The 21,122-nt window shown below is 39.9% G+C and overlaps 1 long non-coding RNA gene across 1 annotated transcript; it reads right to left on the bottom strand.

Annotated features, from left to right (window-relative positions):
• Positions 1-8,565: 8,565 nt before the first annotated feature.
• On the bottom strand, positions 8,566-20,732 carry LOC122445958. Its single transcript, XR_006270743.1, has 3 exons — positions 20,599-20,732; positions 20,373-20,507; positions 8,566-9,295 (listed from the first exon to the last, which is right to left on the bottom strand). It is a non-coding gene; the product is annotated as an uncharacterized LOC122445958 (long non-coding RNA).
• Between the last annotated feature and the right edge of the window lie 390 nt (positions 20,733-21,122).

Here is a 21,122-nt window from a genome sequence, read left to right as displayed (position 1 = left end):
GCACGCTCATTCAGTATTTACCAGAATCACTGTAGTGTCAAAATGGCCTTCCTTGTTTTTCTGAGTTCTTATTAGTATATCTTCCTAACAAACAAAATCCTTATCTTCTGCTGCACACCTTCAGTGGCTCAATCAGTATTTATCAATGATTTGATAATACTAGGTAAAGGCACAGTCACAAGAGAGTGTCAGTCATCACCAGGGTGACTCCTGGTGTCATTCATCATAGAGGAGGTGGGTCCTCAGGCAAGTACCCGTGACCTGCTGAGTGAGACTCACAAAGGCGGGAGGTGGAATTTCTGCCCCTCTCTGGGGGTGATCTGCCAGTGTCTGTACTTTGAAGAGTATGGACTTGTATAAGGGCTGCTGGAATTAAGCAGGAAGGCGGCAGGGCAGGGAGCTCAGGAGAAAGATGAATCCACAAGGCCTTGTAAAGCAGACTGTCTCATTGCCCACTACTTCAACAGTTCAAATGTTGTTCAGACTTTTAAGGCCATTTGGAGTCAGGTATGAGCTGGAGTAGTCTTCATGAAAGCAAGGGGATTTGAGCTAAGCCTTGAAGGAGAGATTAGGGTGACTTAATAGGCAGAGGCACGGGGTGAGGGGAGGAGAGGCACTGTTGGAAGGGAGAGCAGCAGAGTCAAAATACGTGGAAGCTAGAAGAGGTACAGTGTGTGAGATGGTCTTCATTGCAGACATGACGTGGGTGTGCCAGGGGCAGTCCCTGAGAAATAAGATCTGACAGGTACATTGAATCAGGCTCTGGAGGCCTGAATTGGAAAGCTAGGGAGGGTGGGGAGCTATTCAAAGTTCCATAGCAGGAAAGTAACAAGGACACAGTGGAGGGTGAATCTCGCCTCAGTGCTAGGCAGACTGGATGAAATCTTGTATAACGTTTGATAGCTGGGTGGGAAGTGGTGAGGCCTAAGATTCAAGCAGGGCCCTAAGTGGGGTCAACCAGCTGGTAGAGAAAAATGAAAGGACTTTCTGTCCCTCAAGCAAATGCCAAGGTGATTCTCTGATATTTCACATCCAAACACAAACAAGAAACAGGAATTTTTAAAAGTTGTTGCTTCACATCCTTATCACTATATTATAAAAGTTATACATGATAATTACAAAAAATCTGGAGAATGCATATAGCTAAAAAATAAAAATTTCAAATATATTTTTTAACTTAATGATGCTATATATATTTTTTGGCATGGATAGTTTTCTATGTTATTAAAAATTTTTCTACAGCATTATTTTTAATGGCTGCATATTATTTCATTGTCATATGTATTTAATATGTAGAACATAGCTTAACTGACCCTGTATTGTATTATTGGACATTTTAGGTTGTTTCTATTTTTGTCTTTGTTGTTGATATAAACAACACTAAGGAATAGCCTTGTGGTGAAAACTTTGGATATGACTGTTATATCTTCTTAGGATAGAATCCAAAAAAGTGGAATAGTTGGTCAAAGGCTATGGATACATATTTTTAAAGACTCTGACAAATACTGAATTATTATTAGATGCATTATATTAGTAGAATTCTTAGTATCCTGCCATTCCTAGAATACTAAGTTGATTCAGTTGTGTCCAACTCTGCGCAACCCTATGGATTATAGCCTGCCAACCTCCTCTGTCCATGGGATTCTCTAGGCAAGAATATTGGAGTGGGTTGCCTTGCCCTCCTCCAGGGAATCTTCCCGATCCAGAGATTGAGCCCGTGTCTCTTATATCACCTGCACTGACAGACAAGTCCTTTACCACTAGCACCACCTGGGAAGCCCTAGAATAATACTAACTTATCCAAAGAATTGTCTTTTAATACAGAATTGGATTCTGTTTGTAATTTACTTAGGATTTTCTTTCTGTTGCATCTCTGGTCATATGAAAAAATGGGTTGTAGTTTTCTTATTTATGGATTGTCAAGTTTTACTATTGTGATTTTGCTAGTTATGTAAAGTTATTGGAGAAACTTTCAATCTTTTTCTATGTCCTAAAGCAGATTAAATAGCATGGGAATTATCTATTTTTTGAAACTTTAAAGAAAGGTGACCATGAGAAGTGTCAGGCCCTACCACTTTTGGGTAGAGATAATTCTTTTCCAGTTTCTTCAGTAATTATTGATCTCCTCAACTCTTTGAGACTTCCTGAGTCCATTTGGCAATTAATATTTCTTAATTTTTTTTTTCTATTTTTTTCTTGACTTGTCAGAACTTTTATTAATCTTTTCAATGAATCTCTCCTTGGGTTTATTCATCAAGTCTTTGATTGTTGTGGTCTTATTTCATTCTCAGTGTGGATAAATGATCAATGCAAAACATGTATAACTTTATACTAGGATTCAGACTGAAAGCTTATATGAATTCTGCTTCCCCTGCATCCTTGTTTTCCTTGTTCCTTGTCAAAAAACATAAGACCCATTATCTACTAGAACTTATGACCTGGGAACTCTATTCTTAGGTGCATAACCAACAGAATGTGTACATATGTTCATCAAAAGGCATGTCCAATAGTGGCCATAGCAGCACTGTTTATAATACTCCCCGACTAGGAAAAACCCAAATATTCATGGATTGTAGAATGGATGACCTGTCATCCATCATAAAGGGGGTATGATATAGACATGAAAATGAATGAAGTGCAGCTCCATATACCAATATGTATGAACTGCCCAAACATAATACTGAGTAAAGAAACCAGGCTTATAAGAATGCATTCTGTGTAATTCTACTTATATAAAATTCAAAAACAGATCAAACTAGTCTATGGTTATAGGAGTCGGGATAGTGGTCATCCTTGCAGGATGGTTCATGGCTGAAAGGTGGGGATTCTGAGGGACAGGTGATGTTCTGCTTTTTGATCTGGTTTCTGGTAACACAGGGAAGTTCACTTCAAGTGGGACACCAATTATCCATATGTAAATTATACTTCAATGAAAAGTTTACTTTAAACGCAACACTGTAAATCAACTATACTCCAATATAAAATAAAAAATTTTAAATAAAATATACATGAAGAAAAAAATTTACTTTCAAAAATTGGGATGTCTATGGAGTTTGTGACCTCCTGAGATTGCATGCAACATTTGCATGTACATATAAATATATTTTTTTCTGGAGAGAGGATTCATAGTTTGCATTAACTTCTTACAACAGTGACTTCATCATTGACTCAGGGATTCCTGTATCCTCACTTAGTCCTACCCTAATCTTGCTTTGTCAGTCTCCTCCTTCATGTATCCTCCCATCTCTTCCCTCCCTCTCTCCGAAAATTTTCCCCTGACTGCTCTGGTATTCTCTCTTTCTAGAACAAGCATACTTCCTTACTTTCCTTATTTAGTGATTCAATATTTACATGTATTTCAAAATGATGACCATGATATCTAATTGCAATCTATCACCATACAAAGATAATACACATTTATTACCTGCCGGGGTCCAGCCTCAGCAGGATCCAGGGGGTACCCTCAGGATGAACGGCGTTGGCGAGAGAGAGAGAGAAGACACGTGAGACTAGCCTTGATAGGGCCAAGTCTGTGTTTTACTTTTTGACAATCGGTTTTATACCCTTTCACAGAATGTTTTCAAGGTACAAGATGCTTACTCATGATTACACAGGATTAGCATTACATCATTTTGATTTTTAGGAAAAGCAGGATTTTTTTGCTTTCTAATTCTATAGTAATTTTTAGCACATGATCTTCTGGCCTTGGGGCTATTAACATTTTATGCAGGTCAGGTGATTGTAAACCTATTTTCCGTTTTTATGGTGACCTTAACTGAAAGGTAACAGTGTCATAGGGAAATAGTACAGAGTAGAATTATATTCTTGTTAATACAAAAATTAATCTTTCTGCAAAAGTTGTCAGTTGCGTTTATCTAAGAAGTTTACCCCATACTGACTCTGCGACTTTGGTGAGGCAGCTTCTGCCTAGCACTCCTGACTGACAATTAACAACCATCTCATTGTTACCACACTAGGGCTAAGTCCTTATTTCTCTAGATCTTTAACTATATTAACAATGGTTTTTATAACACAACCTTAGCACATTAAAGGCAAAAATACAGCAAGCAAAACACAGCAAGCAAATCACAACCCAATAACCACCTATAGAATAATTTTTCTTATGTTTTCTAATAGGACTCTTTTACCCCTTAAAAGGGCTCTATATCTATTAGGGCTTTTATATAATCAGGTTCTTTATGCTATTTTATGATTAGGATATTATAAGCAATCATGCATATTAGTACCAAGCGCATAAATGCATTTGGCTAACAAACTACCAGCAAAGGAGTTTAAATTAAAACACTCCTTTCACCCTGAATAATCTCATAAAATACCACCACCTGGGAAACTTATTGATTAAAGTTCTAAATTGATTCTTATTTGGGAAGAGATGGGGAAGGCCTTCCTGCCTGTGTCAGAGAAATTAGGGAGTAGTCCATTGAGGCAGGCATCAGAAAGACAGATATCATCTTTAAGGTGAGCGCCGGGGGCAGCTTTTCGAAATCCCTGAAAACCTGATCTGCCTTGCCTGTCAGGCTTTCTCCTGTGACCTTGTCATGGGTGGGATCTCGTGAGCTGGCTTTTTCAAAACCCCTGAAAACCTGATCCGCCTTGCCCGTCAGGTTTTCTCCCCTACGGCCTTTTTAGGGTAGGGTCTCGTGTGTTGGCTCCCGGCAATTACCTAAATTCCTCACACTGTACATTTCATACCTGTGACATATATTTTGCAGCTGGAAGTTTGTACTTCTTAATCTCCCTCATCTATTTCTTTCCTCTTCCTACCCTCTTTCCCTCTGGCAACCACCTGCTTCTTCTCTGTATCTATAATCCTGTTTCTCTTTTGTTATGATTGTTCATTTGTTTTGTATTTTAGGTTCCACAGATAAGTGATAATAGTACCAAATTTGTCTTTCTCTGCCTGATTATTTCACTTGGCATAATACCCACTGGGTCCATCCATTATCCATTTCATTGCAAATGGCAAGATTTCATTCATTTTTTAAATGGCTGAGTAGTATTCCTTGTGTGTGTGTATATATATATCTATATCTATATATCACAACTTCTTTATCCATTCATCTATTGTTGGGCACTTAGGTTGCTTCCATATCTTGGCTATTATAAATACTGCTGCAGTGAACATAGGGCATGTATCTTTTCTAATTAGTCCTTTTGTTTTCTTCAGATAAATTCCCAGGAGTGAAATTGCTGGATCTAATGGTAGTTCTAGTTTTAATTTTTTGAGTAACCTGCATATTGTTTTCCATAGTGGCTGCTCCAATTTATGTTCCCACCAAGAGTGCACAAGGGTTTCCTTTTCTCCACTAATATTTGTTATTTGTTGTCTTTTTGATGACAGCCATTCTAATGGGTGTGAGTTGATACCCCTGCTGTCATTTTGAATGAAGACACCTTTTGTCCAGGTTGTTGTTTGTTGTTCAGTCACTAAATTGTGTCCAACTCTTTGAGACCCTATGGACTGCAGCACCTACCAGGCTTCCCTGTCCTTCACTATCTCCCGGTGTCCAGGTAAAGCAATGGAATTGATACTCTCTTCACTGCCCACAGACTCCAGATCACCACACCTCCACCTGAGAGCGATTTCTTGCTCCTTTGCAGTTCCCAGTCTAGATTTTGGGCATGAGGCTTACATGATTCCTCTCTTCTTGCCGTAAACATACTGGACTTTATGGTCCTTGGAGGATAATCGTTCAACTTCCCATCCTTACAGTTTCTTCACTTCAAATTCAAGGATTGTCATCCTTCCTTTCATTTAAATTATTCTGAATTTCAAGTCCTATTCTCCACCCCTTTCCTTTCATGCTCAGCAGATAATCTTTCCTTTTACTTAAGGAATTGGAGAACTTTAAGTTCTCTCTCTCTTAACTTCCACTTTATCATTTCCTTTTTTCCACCTTAAAGAATTGCTACTTCTGTTTCTAATCAATCTCTCTAACACTTTGGCAAAATAATAATAATTTTATTGAGCATGTGCTGTGTATAATATGTGCTATCTCATTTAATCCTTATTAAATAGTGCTATTAAATGGGCTATAAAGAAAGCTGAGCACAGAAGAATTGATGCTTTTGAACTGTGGTGTTGGAGAAGACTCTTGAGAGTCCCTTGGACTGCAAGGAGATTGACTGATTGGAAAAGACCCTGATGCTGAGAAAGATTGAGGGCAGGAGGAGAAGGGGATGACAGAGGATGAGATGGTTGGATGGCATCACCGACTCAATGGACGTGGGTTTGGGTGGGCTCTGGGAGTTGGTGATGGACAGGGAGGCCTGGCATGCTGCAGTTCATGGCGTCGCAAAGAGTTGGACATGACTGAGTGACTGAACTGAACTGAACTGAAATGGTGCTATTATTTTCAACATCTCCAACTGACTCATTGGAAAAGACTCTGATGCTGGGAAAGATTGAAGGCAGGAGGAGAAGGGGACAACAGAGGATGAGATGGATGGATGGCATTACCAACTCAAAGTACATGAGTTTGAGCAAGTTCTGGGAGTTGGTTATGGACAGGGAAGCCTGGCATGCTGCAGTCCATGGGGTTGCAAAGAGTCAGACACAACTGATCAACTAAACAGAACTAAAATGGTGCTGTTATTATCAGCATCTCCATTTTATAGTTGAGACAGACATAAGGACTTGCTTGAGGGCAAATAACTAGTCAGCAGTGAAGCTGGAATTTAAGCAGTCTAGAACTCTTAGTCTTTAACTGCAGTGCTATTTTGCTTCTTATGATATTTTTGTTTGTTTTACAGTTGCTCAGTCATGTCCGACTCTTTGCAACCTGATGGACGACAGCATGCCAGGTTTCCCTGTCCTTTACTGTCTCCCAGAGTTTTCATCCTGTCTTCCCCTTCTCCAGCTGCCTTCAGTCTTTCCTAGGACCAGGGTCTTTTCCAATGAGTTGGCTCTTCCCATCAGGTGCCCAAAGTATTGGAGCTTCAGCTTCAGCATCAGTCCTTCCAGTGAACACCCAGGACTGATCTCCTTTAGGACGGACTGATTGGATCTCTTTGCAGTCCAAGGGACTCTCAAGAGTCTTCTCCAGCACCACACTTTGAAAGCATCAATTTTCCAGCACTCAGCCTTCTTTATGATCTAGCTTTCCCATCTGTACATGACTACTGGAAAAACCATACCTTTGACTATACGGACCTTTGTAGGTAAAGTGATGTCTTTGCTTTTTAATATGCTATCTTGATTTGTCATAGTTTTTCTTCCAAGAAGCAAGTGTCTTTTAATTTCATGGCTGCAATCACCATCCACAGTGATTTTGGAGCCCAAGAAAATAGTCTGTACTGTTTCCATTTTCTCCTCATCTATTTGCCATGAAGGGATGGCACCAGATGTCATGATCTTCATTTTTTGAAGGTTGAGTTTTTAAGTCAGCTTTTTCACTCTCCTCTTTCACCTTCATCAAGAGACTCTTTAGCTCCTCTTCACTTTCTGCCATTTGGGTGGTGTCATTTGCATATCTGAGGTTGTTGATATTATATTTCTCCAAGCAATCTTGATTCCAGCTTGTGCTCTAGGCGGGCATTTTGCATGATACACTCTGCATGTAAGTTAAATAAGCCGGGAGACAATATACAGCCTTGATGTACTCCTTTCCTAATTTTGAACCAGTCCATTCTATGTTCTATGTCCGGTTCTAACTCTTGCTTCTTGATCTGCATACAGGTTTGTCAGGAGGCAGGTAAGGTGGTCTGGTATTCCCATCTCATCCAGAATTCTCCACAGTTTGTTGTGATCCACAAACTATGGTTTTTCTAGGAGTCATGTATGGATGTGAGAATTGGACCATAAAGAAGGCTGAGTGCTGGAAAATTGATGCTTTTGAACTGTGGTGCTGGAGAAGACTCTTGAGAGTCCCTTGGACTGCAAGGAGATCAAACCAGTCAATCCTAAAGGAAATCAACCCTGAATATTCATTGGAAGGACTGATGCTGAAGCTGAAGTTCCAATACATTGGCCACCTGATGTGAAGAGCTGACTTGTTATAAAAGACCCTGATGCTGGGAAAGACTGAAGGCAGGAAGAGAAGGGGAAGACAGAGGATGAGATGGTTGGATGGCATCACTGACTCAATGGACATGAGTTTGAGCAAGCTCTAGGAGATGGTGAAGGACAGGGAAGACTGGTGTGCTGCAGTCCATGGGGTTGCAAAGAGATATGACTGAGTGACAAAATAACGACAACACAGTGAAAGGCTTTAGCGTAGTCAATGAATCATAAGTAGACATTTTTCTGGAATGCCCTTGCTTTTTCTATGATGCAATAGATGTTGGCATTTTGATCTCTGGTTCCTCTGCCTTTTCTAAATCCAGCTTGTACATCTGGAAGTTCTCGATTCACGTACTATTGAAACCCAGCTTGAAGGATTTTGAGCATTACCTTGCTAGCATGTGAAATGAGCACAACTGTGTGGTAGTTTGAACATTCCCTGGCATTGCTCTTCTTTGGGACTGGGATGAAAACTGACCTTTTCCAGTCCTGTGGCCACTGCTGAGTTTTCCAAATTTGCTGGTGTTTTGAGTGTAGCACTTTTAACAGCATCATCTTTTAGGATTTGAAATAGCTCAGCTGGAATTCCATCACCTCCACTAGCTTTGTTCATAGTAATGCTCCCTTAAGGCCCACTTCACTTCATACTCCAGGATTGGAGTCTGAAGACTCCACCTAGAGTCTGGCTCTAGGTGAGTGATCACACCATCATGATATAAATCTAAATTTTTTGTGTACATACATTTTGAACCAATTATTCCAACTCTAGGAATTTATATTGCAGATGGTTCATGGTTCAATGTACAAAATGAACAATGTGCAGCCCCCATCAATAGGAAACTGAAATAAAATGCAGTCAGGAAAAGGAGGAAACACTTTATATACTTATTATGGAAATATCTCCCAAATATATTGCTAGGTTTAGAAAAACAAAAATAAGAATGATGTGTATTGAATTCCCCCAATTGTGTGAAAAAGAAGGAGAATATATGTACTTTTTTGCTAGTATATAAGGTGTCTCTGAAAGAACACTCAAAAAGCTCATGAATTTGGTTGTCAATGGGAAGAAGAATTAAAAACACACAAAAGCTGGGGATATGGTGGTGGTGGGAAAAAGAGTTTTCAGTGCCTACCCTTTTATACCTTTTAAAACATTGAGGAGATTTACCTGGTGGCCCAGTGGTTAAGACTCTGACTTCCACTGCAGGGGACATGGTTCCATCCCTGGTTGGGGGAACTAGGATTCTGCATGCTGTGTAGCCAAAAACAACTCTGAACCATGTAAATGCATTACCATTTCAAAGTTGAGTTAAACATTAAAGAAAGAAGAAAAAGAAGAATAGAAATAGAAACTGTATTAACTGACTGTGTTAATATATTTTTTGAAAAAATAGATGCCTCCACCAACCACCCTGTTCCCTCAGACCTCCCAGAGATTCTTGTTTCATTCATCATTTTCCTCTTGTATCTTCAACTCACCCTCTTGGTTGGCCTTTTCTCCTCAGTTGACAAAATACACCTAACACTTTTATCACAAACAAAATTTTAATATCCTCCACTGATGCTATGTTCCCCTCTAATTTTCCTTTCATTTCTCTCCTCCAATTTGCAATCAGACTTCTTGGTAGAATAATATGATGAACATTTGTGTTTCTATCTTATTCTCCATTCATTGTACACTTGCAGTTTGGCCTCTGACCCACTACACTGGTAGATCCATGGGATGTCTTTCAGACCTTCTATCCATCTGTCTATCTATTAATTATTGAGATAAAGTTGATATTATAATAGTTTCAGGTGTATAACATGGTTCAAAAACTTTAAAGGCTATATTTCATTTACAATTATGAAATATTAGGTAAATTTCCTGTGCTATACAGTATATCCTGTAGCTCTTTTAATACATAGTAGTTTGTACTTCTCAATCCCTTACCCCATCTTGCCCCTCCCCTCTTTTCTCTCCCAATGGTAACCACTAGTATGTTCTCTATACCCGTGAATCTGTTTCTTTTTTGTTATGTTCACTAGTTTGTTTTATTTTTTAGATTCCACATATAAGTGATATCATACAGTATTTATCTTTCTGTGACTTATTTCATTTCATTATTTCTCTGACTTATTTCACCATAATACCATCCAAGTCAATCCATATTGTTGCAAATGGTAAAATTTCATTCTTATTTGTAGCTGATTCAAATACCATTGTGTGTTTGTGTGTATATATATATATACATATACATATGTATATATTTATATCCCACATCTTCTTTATCCATTCATCCATTGATGGACATGTAAGTTGCTTCCGTATCTTGATTATTTGTAAACAATGCTGCAGTGAACATTGGGGTGTATCTTTTTTTTTTTTTTTGACTGCACTCATGCGGCTCATAGCATCTTAGTTCCCTGACCATGGATTGAACCCTGCCCCCCCAGTGAAAGCACTGAGTCCTAACCACTGGAGAACCAGCGACATCCCTGCAGGTATCTTTTTGAATTAGTGTTTTCCCTTTTTTTCAGATACATTCCCAGAAGTAGAATTGCTTGGTTATATGGTAGTTCTACTTTAGTTTTTGAGAGAAACTTCCATATGTACCATTTTTCAAAGTGACTGCACCAATTTACATTCCCACCAACAGGGCACAAGAGTTCACTTTTATCCACAGCCTCACCAACGTTTGTTAATTGTGATCTTTTTGATAACAGCTATTATGAATGGCATCACATTGTGGCTTCAATTTACAGTTCTCTGATAGTTAACAATGTGAGCATCTTTTCAAGTGCCTGTTGGCCATATGTCTTCTTTGGGAAAAAGGTCTATTCAGGTCTTTTGCCCATTTTTTAATCAAGTTGTTTGTGGTTTTTTTATGGTCAGTTGTATGAGCTGTTTATATATTTAAGATATTAACACCTTATCTGCCATATTGTTTTGCAAATATTTTCTCGCATTCAGTAGGTTGTATTTCTGTTTTGTTGGTGGTTTCTTTTGCTGTGTAAAAATCGGGTGGAGAGGGAGGTGGGAGGGGGGATCTGGATGGGGAATACATGTAAATCTATGGCTGATTCATATCAATGTATGACAAAACCCACTGAAATGTTGTGAAGTAATTAGCCTCCAACTAATAAAAAAAATAAATAAAAAAAAAAGCTTTTAAGTTTAATTAGGTCTCATTTGTTTATTTTTGCCTTTATTTGCTTTTCCTTAGGAGACAGATCCAAAAAAAGAAAATTGCTACAATTTATGTCAAAGAATGTTCTGCCTATGTTTTCTTCTAGGAGTCATATGGTTTCCAGTATTACACTTAGGTCTCTAATCCATTTTGAGCTTTTTAAATATAGTGTTAGAAATGATCTGTGCATGCTAAGTCACTTCAGTGGTGTCTGACTCTTCGCAACCCTATGGATTGTAGCCCAAAAGGCTCCTGTGTTCATGGGATTCTCCAGGCAAGAATATGGGAGTGGGTTGCCATGCCCTGCTCCGGGAGATCTCCCTGCCCCAGGGATGCAACTAGCATCTCCTATGGCTCCTGTGTTGCAAGTGGATTCTTTACTGCTAAGCTGCTGGGGAAGCCCAACTTCATCCCTTTACATGTAGCTGCTTTCAGACATTCTCTTGTAAAGACTCTCAATTAGCATTATCAGTTATTTTCATCTTCTTTACACCTTCTAATGTGAAATAACACATAGCTCTTGATTCCTGGTAACTCTTTTGTTTCTCTTCTAGTTCCCCTTGTCTTCTCATGGATGTCAGGTTTACCTAGTCAGCTGTCTTTGGCCCTTCTCCACCTACATTCTGCCTGAATGATCTCACACTTTTCAAGGTTTTATCTATCATCAATACTCAATCTTTCTTTTTTTTAAAATGGTCATTTTTCTGCCAATGCTCAAAGTTTAGCAAATACGTACTGCTTTTGACTCTCACAGCGTTTAGAGATGTCTGTCATTGCCTCCTATACTCAAGTGACTTCACCCACAGTTTGTGCATTTGTGTCTTGTGACCCTGATTGAAATAGGAGGATATGGCCAAAGGGGAATCTATTATCAGGCTGAGTTAAGCCAATCAAATTCTTTTTAGGAACTTGACCCTGCACTGTCAGGAACAATGTTGATTTAACAACCTTAGTCACAATGTGGTCTGGTGGTACATTTTCCTTTTCATCCTTGTTAGTCGCATAGGCATGTCCAACTCTTTGCTACTCCATGGATAGTATCTGTCCATGGGATTTTCCAGGCAAGAACACTGGAGTGGATTGCCATGTCCTTCTCCAGGGGATCTTCCAACCCAGAGATCAAACCTGGGTCTCCTACACTGCAGGCAGATTCTTTACCAACTGAACAACCTGCAAAGCTCATTTCATCCTTCAGTTCAGTTCAGTCGCTCAGTTGTGTCTGACTCATTGCGACCCCATGAATTGCAGCGTGCCAGTCCTCCCTGTCCATCACCAACTCCTGGAGTTTACTCAAACCCATGTCCATCGAGTCGGTGACGCCATCCAGCCATCTCATCCTCTGTCGTCCCCTTCTCCTCCTGCCCCCAATCCCTCCTAGCATCAGGGTCTTCTCCAATGAGTCAACTCTTCGCATGAGGTGGCCAAAGTATTGAAGTTTCAGCCTCAGCATCAGTCCTTCCAATGAACACCCAGGACTGATCTCCTTTAGGATGGACTGGTTGGATCTCCTTGCAGTCCAAGGGACTCTCAAGAGTCTTCTCCAACACCACAGTCCAAAAGCGACAATTTTTCGGCACTCAGCTTTCTTCACAGTCCAACTCTCACATCCATACATGACCACTGGAAAAACCATAGCCTTGACTAGACAGACCTTTGTTGGTAAAGTGATGTCTCTGCTTTTTAATATGCTGTCTATGGTAATAACTTTCCTTCCAAGGAGTAAGCATCTTTTAATTTCATCCTTAGGTATCAGTTATACATTTATCATCTGACTGTTAAAAAATCTTAGTTTATGAAAACATTTACATTTTAATTAACTTGTAAAAAATAAAGCTACCATTTCAAAATTAAAACAAAAATCCCCCCAAACGGTGGTCTATCAGTATCCATGGGGTGTCGGCTCCAAGACCCCCATGGATACCAAAATTCACAGATGCTCAAGTCCCTTACATAAATTGGCATAGTATTTGCATAGAATCTACTCACATCCTCTTGTATCTTTTAAAATATCTCTAGATTACTTATAATACCCAATACAATGTAAATGCTATGTAAATAGTCACTGGCCTACAGCAAATTTAAGTTTTGGTTTTTAGAACTTTCTTGAATTTTGTCCCCCAGGAATGTCATCTATATGAGGTTGGTTGAATTTGTGGCTGTGGAACCGGTGGTTGCAGAGGACTGGTTGTACCTTTAGTCAAAACGGCCTTTTTCAGAAATGCTGATTGTGTAAGGTAGATGATAAACTGATCCACTCAATAGTAAGGCAAGAATCACCTGTTTGCCAGTGTAAAAATTCCTTCCAAGAGTACATATATACCTGGTGAGGGTGTAATTATGATCCCTGTTTTCTAGATCAGGAAAATGAAGCTTGGAGAGATTAACTAGATCTGTTCAAGATTGATCCCACAGCTGGAAAATGAGAGTGCCAAGGTTCAAACCCAGGGCTGACACCAAAGCCTGTGCTCTTAACTACTGAGCTCATGGTGCAGCAGCAAGAGAACCAGGAACAGGCGCGGAGTCACACGCCCACTCATAAGAAGGCACACGGTGCACAGCTCAGCCTCCCAGCCTTCCCCCAACACAGCCTCGCCTCCCATTCATTAGCACCCAGAGGGAAAGGCAGAAAGGAACTGGAGCTGCCTCTCATAAAGGCTGCCCCCAACTAAGGTGGGCACCAAGCAAAGTCTCTGGCAGATATGTTTACACAGAAGAAGAATGCCAAGGGCCACGCTTCCTGCCCTCAGAAAGCTTGGTCTAGTTTACACCCTAAGATCATGTCCTCAAATTGCCCACAAATACATGGTGTGCTCAGGGACTGTAATACATGTGCACATACACATCATTGCGTGCAGTACATGTAATAGTCATGTAAATGTGCATGTATATGGAGAGCACTCTAGATTTTTCTCTAAAAATACCCTAGCAGCTCCATTCTACTTAATAATGTAATACTTGATATAGCTGAGCTAAATGGACTCTCAACCTAGCTATGAGAAAAATAAAAAAGGTTTACTAAATAAGAGTATACCTAAGCTTTCAGGGTTACTGGTTAAACTATTAAGGACTCTTTCAAAGTAACCTCAAGCGCTTAGAAGTTTTCCATTTACATGCAAAACCAAGACTAAGGTAATTGCAAATTCCTTAAGGATCATGCTAGGTAATATGTGATTTATGTTTTTTATATATACATATGGGCTTCCCTGGTGGCTCAGATGGTAAAGCGTCTGCCTGCAATGCGGGAGACCGGGGTTCCATCCCTGGGTCGGGAAGATCCCCTGGAGAAGAAATGGCAACCTACTCCAGTACTCTTGCCTGGAAAATTCCACAGACAGAGGAGCCTGGTAGGTTACAGTCCATGGGGTCGCAAAGAGTAATATAACATTGTTTGAAAATCACTGTATTTAAGATTTTAAGCTAGTTAGTTTAGTCTAGGCTTCACTCTACTTCCTCAAATATTGCAAGTTAGTATGGATTTACTACACATGATGAAATTTAAGATATAAAGTAATCAAAATTCTAAGAGTTAAGCAATGATGAAAAGTGGGAAATCAGCATAATGGAGATAATTAGTTGTCACAGCTTAAATTCTAAGATCATATACCACAATTTAAAAATGAAATGTAGAAGTAATCCAAAAGAAATAATAAAAACAAATATCTATTTTAATCAGTGTCTTACTTTCTCCCATTAATTATTTCTATCCCATTTTAGCTAGGATTTCACAAGGGAGACAAAGTGATAAAAAGGGACCATTTTTGAAAAATTAGAAATATCCTAGGACCACAGTGAAAAACATAAAAAAAATTTGGTCTATAGGGGTTCAGAACAAGCATCCCCCAAATGGGCTACTCTTACACAAGACTTATTTTGAACTAAATGCAATAGAGACTCTGTGGGTTCAGGAGAAATTCACTGCTTCTGTCTTAACTACCTAGAAGAATTTGAATTGGAGATTTTTCCTAGAAAAAGTATTTACCAGAGATAAAATTTATCTTAGTGGCCCCATCTTTATGACAGAACAAATACCTAGTTATTAAATATCTGCTGTTCTTAATCTCCTGAGAATGAACCCTCCTGTCCTTGGAAGACCTAGACTCCCTACCTCATTTCTTAGCTCAGGATGGCATAAGTACCTCCTTTCACCTTTCTGTCTCATGTATGTGGAGTCTCTGACCTCTTATGTGTGTGCATTCCCATATATATGAAGTTAAATTTGATTTTCTCCTGGTAATCTGTCTCATTTAATTCTTAGACCAGCCAGAAGAACCTGGAAGGGCAGAGGATAGTTTATTCCCGACAAGGCTCAGTCTTGAAAAGAGAGAGATCTCTTATTCTCCAACAATAATGCAAATTCTCCATTTGGTTGGAGGACATGATAAAAAAATGAGAAGGTACATTTCAGTGATTTTTAAAGTTCCACATCCTCAACAACCATTCAAAGTACTGCCCATTAAGGAGGGGACTAAGACACCCCCTCACACCTCACAAATCAAAAAGGGGGAGGGGCTCAAAATTACACTAAAGATTGCTTCCCTGCATTATAAAACTCAGTATGAAGTGTCAGTGAGAAGTGTTCAAGATTGGGAATTTGGCTTATTTGAGCCTCACCCCCTTTACTGACCTAGTGCCCTGTCCACCTGAAAGCCCAATGGACTTGCAATGTAAGGGGCTATGATGACTGTTATTATAAATTGACACTGTTCCTACCATCACTAATTACCTTCAAAGAACCAGGCTTCCTGGAGTTTAACAAATGAATGAAGAGGACATTAAAAAAACACAAAAAACAAAACTGAAGTATCTTTAGTGTTTCATCTTCTTAGTGTAGTTAGCCATGACTCACTTCAAATAAGAACTCACATAAAACAAATATTTTTTTTTCCTTGGCATAACAGACAAACCGCAATTAACTTTTTTTTTTTTTTTTGCTTAAGTATCCTCAGGAAAAAAATAGAAGAACAAAGAAGACCACAGCTAAGTTTTTAGGTAAAACAAAAGTTATGCTCTGTCGGGAGTAGTTTTCTTCAGGATCTGTTCAAGATGACCACAAAGATAATGGAAGTTTCTCCCCTGCTCATCCCAAACATGTTGCCAGGGCTTCAGTGATGGTGGTTTGCTCATTTACATAGAAGTGACTCAGGGGAGAGCACTTGAAAAGTACTCCTGTTTACCTAATAAAACTCAATGTTCAGAATTAAAATTGGGCCCGTCTCATATCATCCGCTTTGAAAGGACTCATTCATAGGTGACTCCTGGAGCAACTGAGGGGAAGACAGTCACAAGTCATTAAAGTCTCCCTCCCTGGAGAACAATCTCATTGATCAAAGCACCATCATGGTTTCCATGCTGTACTCAAGAATCTTGTCTCTAACTGTAGACAGAATGGTTACTTTCCTTCATGCTGTTTTTGCGTTAAGCTTAAAACTGCCTGAAAGATGCAAAGAATTTTATGATGGAAGATAATTTCAGTCTATTCAAGCAACCTTGGTGAAGTCAGCAAAGAATGAGCTGAATTCACCGGATGCTCTAAGTTGGTTGCAGAACCTAGATCCTCCCTACAATTGTATGTCACATTGCGTGTGTGCATATGCACATTCTTCTGAGAAAAATACCACAATTTTGATAGAATTCTCAGAATATGTAAACAAAACTTTTTAAAGGACTGCAGACATAGAGGTGTCCTTTGTGAGTGAATGAAAGCACTTTCATAGAATGTGTGTCATTAACTTTTGTTTGTGCTTTTGAACATCCACAGGTTTCCATCCAAAAGTATTAACACCACTGACCACAGTGAGAATTTGGGGGCCAATCTGTACAACCCTTTCCAATTTTCCAAATCAAGGAATCTAGTACACACAGTGGGTTCCTAACAACATGCCTCCAGAATGATCTGTAGCCATAGTTCAGGCCTTCACACAGAGGCCTCACAGAGAAGCTCATGTACTCTCATCTCTGAATCCTCTGGTCTTAGTCCCTCTGGAACCTCAGTGTCCTCTAATTTAGGGAAAATGATAATAATGGCACCAAACATTGCATATAATTCTTGGAAGTTGAACCAGTATTGAACCAAAGAAGCTAATGTTCCCAACAGACTGGGCCATCTTGATGCCAGTTTCAGCACAGCAGTTAATAACTCTGTCAACACTTGTCCCTGAAAAACAAACAGAACTTCAATCACAAACCCACAAACAATCCTAGCATTTTCTTCAAGGAGGATTCTTATAACAACTCGGGACACCAGTACCTAGAAATGCCCTTCCTCTATCACTACTCCATGAGGTCCTACCTCTCTGGGATAGAACCATGGATGTCTTCCCCCAGTTCTACCCCAACTAACCTGCCTCGTACTCTCTCTGTCAGCCTTTGTTCTCCTAGAGGAAATCACTCATCTCACTCCTTTATCCACCTCCTCTCCTGGTTCACTCACCGTGAACAAGAGCTGAGATCATTTCCTTGGGCAGAAGGAGGGAGAGATGGAAGATACTACCAGATACTAGTAATCTTTTATTTTTGTTTTTCACCAAGGCACAAGTATTTAGTAATGATCTTTGCAAACTTCTAAAGCGTTATAAAACTACATTAAGGTGAATAATCACCATCAATTAACTCACCAATCCTAAAAATGAATGGGCTTCCTTGACACTCTTCTTGTCACTAATGTAAAAATTTTTGCACCAAATAATCAGAACCTGTCTCAAATCTAATTTTCATCACATAACTTACATGTTTTAAGGACTTAGAGTAAAGATCCTTGTCATTTATCTGATATATACATCTTGCAGGTGACTATTTTCAAGCCTCTGGACTTTCTCAGTCACACTCATGCCCCATGCCCATCATTTTTTAGTGTTGTATTCAGCTCTGTTTCAGTCACACTTCTGCCATACTCGCCTTGCTCAGTCCCATCTAAGCGCCTGTGCTGAAGCCTCCATTATCCCAAGAGGACCCCGTTCTTGACTATGACTTAGCACATGTCATGCACTGAGATGTTGGGATCCCCTTCCTCACGGGATGCCTCTTCCTTCTCCCTTACATCTGGTGTAGGCGGCCTCAATTCATGTTGTAGAATAGTGAATAAACATTGTCTCCCCACCTCTGAGACACTGATTCACACCCATTACTCTTTCCCCAGACTTACTGCAGTTTCTCTGTTGGAGTGGCTCTACACCGACCCTTCTTCTGTTACCGTCACACCAAGCAGTCCTTCCTAAGACAAATACTCACTGAGCCTCAATCAAAGCCAGGCACTGCTGTCCAGCTGGGAATAAAATAATGAGCCAAACAGATAAAAATCCCTGCCCTCATGGAGTGTGCATTCCAATAGGGGAGAAGTAGATGCCCTAGACAGCTCACATTCAACTTGAAGTTCAGTATAATTCAGTTGTTTTGATTTTACATTGAGTCAAGCGACTGCCCAGACTCCTGTGGTAGATATTCTGCAAAGACAGATACCACCAACTCCTCCTAAATCTGCAGACACAGGACTACTCCTCTCATCGAGAGGCAGAGTCTGTTTCCTTTCTACCTGAACCTGAGCTGCCCTGTCACTCGATCAACAGAAGCCTCAGAAGTTACCACTGTGCCAGTTCTGGATCTAAGAAGCCCAACAGCTTCCTCTGATTGGGAAACCAGGTACCACATAAAGAAGCTCAGCCTATCCTGCTAGAGAGAAGGCCATGCAGAGAGAAAGACCCCAAGGAGGAGAACCGTGGCACCCCGAGTGACAGCCAGGACAAAGGCCACAGACACGTGAGTGAGGCCACTTCCTACCTTCCAGCCACCAGGTGAATGCAGCCCCTTGAGTGAGCCCAGAAAACATCACTGGAGCAGAGACCACCACCTATGATGAATTTCTGATCTATAGTATCGCAATCAGTAAAGTGGTGGTGGTTTTAAGCCACTAAATTTGGGGGTGATTTTTAGGCAGCAATACATAACAAAGATCCTGCCTTCGTGAGACAGAGTTCTTAGCCAGAGTCAGGGGTGGTATCTTCTACATGTTTCTAGGCCTTCATTATATCCATTACAGTTAGGGCTTCCCTTGTGGCTCATTTGGCAAAGAATCCACCTGCAGTGCGGAAGACCAGGGTTCAACCCCTGGGTTGGGAAGATCCCCTGAGGAAGGGAAAGGCTATCCACTCCAGTATTCTGGCCTGGAGAATTGCATGGACTGAACAGTCCATGGAGTCGCAAAGATTCGGACATGACTGAGCAACTTTCACTTTTCACTTTAGGCAAAAAGGAAATTACCCAGCCAAGATCTGATGAGTGACTATTTTTTTGTTTGTTTTTTAAACACTTTATTGAGTTAAAAATTACATACTGTAAAGTTTGCCCACATAAAGTGTACAGATGGTTACTTGAAGTAACCATCACAGAATCCAATTTTAAAATCTTTTCATCACCACCCCCCAAAAGAAACCCCACACCCACTACAGTCACTTCCTATTTTCTACTAACCCTCAGCCCAGCCCTAGGCAACCACTGATCTACATTCTTTCTGTCTCCATGGTGTCGCCTAGTCTAGACATTTTGTATAAATGGGATCATACACTATATGGTCTTTTATGACTGCCTTCTTTCACTTTGCACTCTGATTTCCAGAGTTATCACATTATTAAGCTCAAAAGTCCAGTGTTCACTAAAAAAAAATCACAAGGCATACTAAGGAATAGCACAGTATGATGCACTCAAAGGAATAAAACACATCAATAGAAACTGTCCCTGAGAAAGACCTAATGTCTGATATACTAGACAAAGACTTCAAAGTAACTGCCTTAAGGATGCCCAAAGGACTAAAGGGAGATATGGAAAAAGTCAAGAAAACAATGTGTGAACAAAATGGAAATATCAATAATAAGACAGAAAACTTAGAAAGAACCAAAAAGAAATTCTGGAGCTAAAAAATATAATTGAAATTAAAAATTCATTAGAGAGATTCAAAGGAGATTGAAGTAGACAAAAGACTCAGTGAACTTGCACATAGGACAATGGACAGATTCTGATATCCTGGTTTGCAAAAAGGATCCACTGAGGTAAGCTGTCATTGACTGAACATATTTCAGACAAGTTCTGATGATTTTCTATTAGTTTTCTTTTTTTTTCTATTAGTTTTCTATTGCTGCATAATAATATTACCACAAACATAGTGGCTTAAAACAACACATGTTTATTACCTTATCATGTCTGTGGGTCAGGAATCCAAGGACAGCTTTTCTGGGCCATGCAGGGTCTTAGAAGGCTGCAGTCAAGGTTGTGACCAGGTTCTCATCTAGAGGCTGGACAGGGGAAGGATCTGCTTCTCCACCTGCCTGGTTGTGAGTACTATTCAGTTCTTTTCGGTTGTTTGACTGAGAGCCTAATTGTTTTGCTGACTGTCAGCTGGAACTAGATGATACTTACAGTTCCTTGCCGCATGGAGTTCTTCAATGGCCGCTTGCTTCCTCACAGCTCAAGAGGGAGAGACTCCAGCAAGATGAGACTTACAGTCTTATGTAGTGCAATCACATAATCTCATACAAATAATCACATATCTCCCAACACCTATGCATATACGATTGTTTGGAAGCAGGTCACATGTCCTGCCCACAAGTAAGAGAGGGTGATTACACAGGGCATGAACACTGGGAGAGAGGGATCATAGAAGCCAGCTGTCAGTGGCCAGTTTACTTACCACAGGTGGCTACTTGTTACCATGGCTATAGAACAACTGATCTTTTCCCAAGTTTATGGCTGTGAAGCAACTGGAGTCTCCTGCACTGCTGTTGGGAATGCAGTGGTAAATAACTTTGGAAAATGGTTTGGCAGTTTTTTGAAAAGATAAAGATTTACCATATGACCCAGCCATTTCATTCTCAGATATTACCCAAGATAAATGAAAATAAACTCACATAAAGACTTGTATGTAAATGTTTATAGCAACTGTA

The sequence above is a fragment of the Cervus canadensis genome, chromosome 8 (genome assembly GCF_019320065.1).
Source record: "Cervus canadensis isolate Bull #8, Minnesota chromosome 8, ASM1932006v1, whole genome shotgun sequence".
NCBI classification, from domain to species: domain Eukaryota; kingdom Metazoa; phylum Chordata; class Mammalia; order Artiodactyla; family Cervidae; genus Cervus; species Cervus canadensis.
This window is presented reverse-complemented; position numbering and strand designations above follow the sequence as displayed.